The sequence below is a fragment of the Ambystoma mexicanum genome, chromosome 5p (genome assembly GCF_040938575.1).
Source record: "Ambystoma mexicanum isolate Mex_15411 chromosome 5p, UKY_AmexF1_1, whole genome shotgun sequence".
NCBI lineage: Eukaryota > Metazoa > Chordata > Amphibia > Caudata > Ambystomatidae > Ambystoma > Ambystoma mexicanum.
The window spans coordinates 179,857,314-179,863,313 of NC_090930.1; positions in this window are offsets into that span (position 1 = coordinate 179,857,314).

Genomic DNA, 6,000 nt, shown 5'->3' on the forward strand with positions numbered 1-6,000 from the left:
ATTTGTGTGCTTTCCGCCGTGAAGGATCGTGAGAAAGGAGTCGGGCTCGCCGTGCCAATTCTCCAATATCCGGTTTTCCGTGTGATTTACGGAGGCAGGTAAGCGCTCCTTTAAATCAGATTTTGAAGTGGGTTTTGCAAACGTGTGGACCGACACTGGGATGCAGAAAGCGCTCATTTGGGCAGTCAGGTTAGTAATACAAGGGTTCGGGGGAGGCAGACAGTTCAGACGCTTGGGGGGGCTGCTGAGAGACCTTAAGGGGTTCCATTTTCATGATCGAGGCTGGCTCGAAATGTTAATGAGTTTAAAGGAAAAAGTCTCGGCTGGTGTTATAACTCTAAGTGGCTCTTCCTCTGGCTCAGGAGTGACTCTCCTAGAGAACACATGTGTAAAGAAATTACAGTTGTTTTCAGTGCGATCGCCACCCCTCACAGTACAAATACCCTCTTACTTGTAGTGGGATATTTGCTCTTTTGAGTCTCAGCCGTCTGACTTCAGAAAGTGGGTTTTTCTTGTGTTGTGTTGTGCGATTTCCAGCACACGCACCAAAGCCGCCAAACAGCTAAACAGCGACACCCAGCCCTTCTGTCCTCAGGGCTTACCTGAGATATAGGAGAGATAGTTTCACCATCTAGGAATTGATTCACCATGCCACACCTCAGGCGGACAGGAACGTGGGAATTCTCTCCCACCTGTCCGTTGTCCAGCCTCATTGGACTCCTTAATCACTGGCGAGAGGTGGGGCACCACGCGGTAAATGACTGTGGTGGTGCCCTGCCTCCCGCGCTTGCTTTATCCACTAACAGCGTTCACAGTTCTCACTCTGTGCTGTGATGGGCTGTGTGCTAGTTATCCGCTGTAATAAATTAGGGGGGTCCATTCCCCTTTCTTTTTCATAATCCATTTTTGAAACTATAGAGATAAGGGCACTCCGCTCGGTACACAGGAGGGTTGCCGTGGACAGCAACGCGCGTGCGTGTCATTTCCATAGCAATCTGATTGACTTGTGACAACAAGTTACTTTTTACTAGTTGGAACATTGGAGCCGACACGATGTGGATGACCATATGATAACATTCATGTTATCTCCACACGGTTATTATATATAGAATACACATAGATTATATATTCTGTGCTTATGCATCAACTCTTAACAGGTGCCCCTGTTCTGGGGAAGAGGAAATCGCTGACGGCCCATAGGTCAGCGCTCACCCTCCAGAACTTGTAAGACAAGATAGCTGCACCATGTGAGGACAGGGGGTGCAGGATTCACTTACTCCAACACGACTCAATAATGAGGACTCAGTAAGTTGGCAAAGGGAAGTCCATTTAATGATGAGTACATCAAACAGAGAAACAAATAGAAATCAGCAGCATTGCGATCACCTGTCTCGCTCCGACTTCCTCGAACCTCAGTCGAACAGCAATTCCTATAGGCAAAAATCATCATCACTGACGTCTAATTTCTATAAAAAATCATCATGCAATATAATTGGTTAGGAAAGGAAACTTAAGTATAGGTGTTATATCTGTATATGATAATAGGGCAAGTGGATTGGATACCTCTTATTGGGTGGGCGTCTATGCCCATTCCTCTACATCACGCATGATAGGCGTCACTACAACTACGACGTTCTATTGGTTACAATATCTATAGGACTCCAGATAACTTGGTCCATTGTGATTTGGCAGGTTACACCCCTAGACATAAATTTCCACTTTTAATTAGCAGCATGCAGAATGGACACCCCTATGCCTGGTATCCCAAGTTTCACCCTGCCTCCCTTCCATCAATCAGCGGTTTAGGGCGATGTGTCAATTAGTTGGCTAAGGAGGGCCCCGAAACTGTAGTCTCTTATCGGGAAAAGTTATGGCATCCTCGGGTCCTGGATGACATCAGGCGATGGTACTTCTTCGCGCCTGGCCGGTCACGTGTTAGTTCACCATGAATCTGTTTCAGTTTCCAGCTTTTAGTGCATTTAATTCTGTGTAAGCCTAGCCACCTGCATGGGCCCCCCTTATCTTGACCTCCATGAGGCAGGCTGGTATGCTCTGAAGTTTGAGTCTTGTTAGCTGACGCTCTCCTCCCTTTCTCTGGGTGACCTCGATTTTCTAGGCATGAGCCGCTCTTTGTTAAGTTTCAATTCTGCTCCTTCTCTTGCCTTTGGCTGGGTTTCGAAACTTGGCCTGCAGGCCTCTGGCCGCCAGGATACATTTCTGCTTTTACAAAATGGAGTCTCACTTGTATAATGTGCCTTATTGAGGTAGATATATGGTTGGCGCTTGCCGCTCTATCTTCTACTAAGCATTGCAAGCAGTATCGATTTCTTAGCATCTTGCGTTTCAAGCCTGTTTACACACGTTTAACAGGTCGGTTGCTTCCATCTTGTCACGTAGCACCATTTCCTCACGTTTTACCATTGTCTCTTCTCTGTGTCTATTAGATTTATTTTGTAGTTACTCGCACTGGCGTGCTTGTCTTCGATAGCCGCTTTTGTTCATTCACAAGTCTGTTTAGGCCCTTAAGTCATTTCCACTGGCCTTCCTTTAAGGCTTTTGGGGTCTCTTTGTGGGCCGTATTTAGGTACTCTTCGTTCCGTATCAGCGGCTGGTATGGCTGTCTGATAGGGTACCGTGCTGCCCAGGGTTGTCTGGTTATGGGTGCTTCAACAGGTATGGATCTTCTGATGTATACTGGGCAGAGTCCCAGTGCAGCTCTTTGTAGGTTAATTTGCTCTTCATACGTCACATACCTTGGCGAGTATGCTCCTGTTACCTCGAAATGAGGGGAAAGGGTGCAGGCCATGTATGGGACTTCCTCTACACTCCCCCCTCTGGTCGGTTCATCGACCACTTCTGCAACCTCCTTTGCATTAATTTCTTTTGATTCTTCTGTGTCATGTTCATCGTCTTCACCGTTTGTACATGATGATGTGAATGTGTGAGCTTTTGGAGTCCATATTTTTATCACTCCCTTAAAACGCCCTGCTGCCTTCACATGTTCGTCTTTGTTCCATGTCATTAGCTGACATTGTCCATTTGGGCTGCAGTAGATCCATTTTCCTTCGTACCTTTCTTAGGGTATGTGAACTTTGGTCCCTCTGGTGCAAATTTGCTGGCTTTCACAAAGTCTCTTATTTTTTCATCAGTCAGGTCTCTGGGCTTCCACCCTGGCTCGACATCAACCATTATTTTCATCCCTATGGCTTTCTTCGCAGTTTCCTGGCACTGTGTAATGATTATCTTGATAACACAGAATCCTAGCAATACCATTGCTAGTAGAGCTCCCAGAAACTTGAATATATCTGCCATCCATTGTGGGACCCACGAGAATACGTCTCCAAAACAGCTGTCATCGTCCACTTCATAACTTTCATCGATCATCTGGTTTTTCAGGCTTGTCAACATGCTCATGGCCTCTGTTAGGGTTCCGCTTTCTTCATCGTGTGATGGTACAAATGTGCAATATGATTCTCCGATTTTTGCACAAACACCTCCATCCATTGCAGTGATCATGTCAAGCACATATCTGTTTTGGAGGGTCATCAGTCTGATTGCTCTCAGCTCTTCTTTGATCATGTTGAATCCTTTTATAGTGGTATTGATGGTCTGCAATAACTCCCATCTGGTTATCTGCAACCATTTAGTATTCACTCCAACTTGGATGTGGGGCAAGAGTAGTGTTGTGAATACTGTTGAGGTGAGGCTGAACAGCCTGTGTTCGTACGGGATTGCATGGAATGCCTCTTCTGATTTGGGAGAAAAGTAATTTTCCCTCTTCATCCTGGAAACCAGCTCCACAGATCTCCTTCTTCTTAGATGAGCATCTGATTTTGGGAAACTGTCCAACTTCAGGTCATTCTTAGGGATCACTAGCGCGGGAACATGGCCATTCACTAGTGTGCATATGCTTCCCCAGTTCTTCGGCAACCTTATGTATGCCTTAGATCCACACGCCCAGTAATGGTCCATAATAACTGTGGTTCCTTGTGTCATTCCTGGAGCTTCAAAGATTCGTCCGCAGTTTTGATTCCCCCGCATCTTCCTTGTGCCATTGTTTCTGACACATAGTTTCGGGCTCTCCAGTGGTACTATTTGCAGTGGTCCTCCTCTATCTTCGACCCATGTTAACAGTTTTACCAACCTTGGCCACAGAGGTTTGCATAACCACTGTGAGTTCTCTATTGCTTCTTTGCAGGCTCCAAGGACCATCCACACTCGGCAGATTACTACTCCGTCCTCCCATCCATCTGGGAGACCACTGAACCCCAGATCTGCATTTGTCCTCTGTTCTTCCAGATTTGAGCCTCTTCTGCAGTCCTTCCTTGAACGTTCAGTCTCGGGTTAACTTCCCATCTTATCCCTGATCCTTTGATGCCAGGTTTCCCGTACCTGATCACATGATTTCTGGTGTGCGCTCGGTTTCTTGTTTTAATGTCCTGGACATAGCCATCTTCATCCGGGTAATCCTTTTTGTTGGCCCATATCAACAAGCATCTTTTCCCATAAATTGTCCTCTTGTGTTACACACTGCTACCTATGACATACAGTGTGCTGTAGGGAAATCAATTTCTATAGCCACGAAGATCTTGGATTTTCCCATGCTGTATGGTAGGAGAGCACAGACAAAGCATTCTCCTTCCGACTGCCTTCGTCCTACTTCCTTCATGTGCTGGTACCATATGTTGTTTCCGAGATGGGCTGTGCTGTCCAGGTAATCATTAAGTTCATTGTTATCTTCGTGTGGGCTTCTCTTGATTCTCAGCGTTCTTCTGTAGTTTGCTATGACTATAAATGTGTCTGTGCTGCTTCTCCTCTCTGGGTGTCTCAGTGGAGCAGGCTGCCACGACTGCATCGCTGTGGTAGGAGAAGGGTTTGTGTTTCCTTTCCTTCCCTTTTGTATGTTGTCATAGAATTCCTCTAACCGCCATTTGCTCCCCAACCTCCCAACGAATAGTCGTCTTGTAGGCCTGATGCTTGTTCCTTGCGTTGGAGCAGGTGTGCTTGCTGTTATAGTCTCTATAGTCCTGCCTTTCAGCTCCTCATGCAGTTTCTTTGCTCTGACTATGAATGGGAACAAATAGTCTATCAGCATTTGTGTTTTCTCTGTGAATTCCTTTGTGGATACTTCTGTTCTTTTGAGGGATTTTGCTATGCCCTCTCTCTCTAGTGGTTCATTTGGCTCCTCTTGGGCACTTCCACTGTTTTTTGGAACTGATTGTTCAGCAGGCAGTCTCCCCTTCTCTGCTGCCTTTGTTGGAGGTCCTGTAGCCATTGCCACTTGTCCTTGTCTGTGTGCATCCTGTGTGTGGGTACGTGCAGTGGTCAGTGCAGCGTTTTCATTCATTCCGTGCTGACCCTGTCTCCAGCTTTTCTCTTCATTTGTTACCCAACATGTGTCTAAATCATTGCTCATTACATTTAAATTGAGTTTGTTACTTTTATTATCAGGTTTTCTTGGGACTGTAATGACTATATAGGGTCTGGGTGTTTTCGTAGGGCCTAGATGTTCATTATCTGGTGGGTGCACTGAGATTGTGGCACTTCGCGCACCAATAAAGAAAGCAGTTTTGATTGTTAATGACAGAAAAACAATAATAATAACTATACATATACACATAATTGTTCGGAACGACAGATTTGCAGCATTTTCTTCCAGGGAAGTGGGGTCGCCCTTTGGTTGGGGCGTTACTGTTCTGGGCCCCCATTTCGAATGAGTTCATGGTCAATTATGTATTCCTTCTTTTGCTCTGGTCTCGTATTTCGAGAGTTCGTTACTATTAGAGGGACAAGTGCTTCTCCAAATGTCCCCCCTCATGTGAGTGACGACGGTAGTCTCTGGGTACTCAGTACAATTCCTGTGCTATACTATGGAAAAGGGTTAGGCCAGCAACTTTGGTACATCATATTCATTGCGCATATTGATAATAGGTGAGGTCCCAATGCACGCCTCAAATTTTGCCTTGGTCCTGAGAACATGCTGGAACTTGCTAGATGCAA